Consider the following 362-nt stretch of genomic DNA (forward strand, 5'->3'; position numbering starts at 1 on the left):
CATTTTTCTAATGATTACATTGTTTGTTACTTCCAGAAAAATTATTATTTCCATGGTAGCAAAAACAGAAAATCAAAACAGAAACGAGGCACAGTACAGAAGATCAGAAAACATAATTCATCACTCAAAATACATCAGCAGGGGTTGGTTTTAAGTACATAGTGATATTATTAACCGAAGCTTATGACAAGGCTATTTTTTCTTAAAGGCTTAAACAATAGTCTGTGAGTAAGGTGCCCGTAACTAGGGAGGAAGTTTCAATCAGAAAATCTGCCCAGTTACTGAAACCATGATTACCAAGTGGCATGATTAATAGGAGAACTAACCCCAGTCTCTGTTCCACTTAGGTCAAGCAGTCAAGC

This window comes from Suricata suricatta, chromosome X, assembly GCF_006229205.1.
Source record: "Suricata suricatta isolate VVHF042 chromosome X, meerkat_22Aug2017_6uvM2_HiC, whole genome shotgun sequence".
NCBI lineage: Eukaryota > Metazoa > Chordata > Mammalia > Carnivora > Herpestidae > Suricata > Suricata suricatta.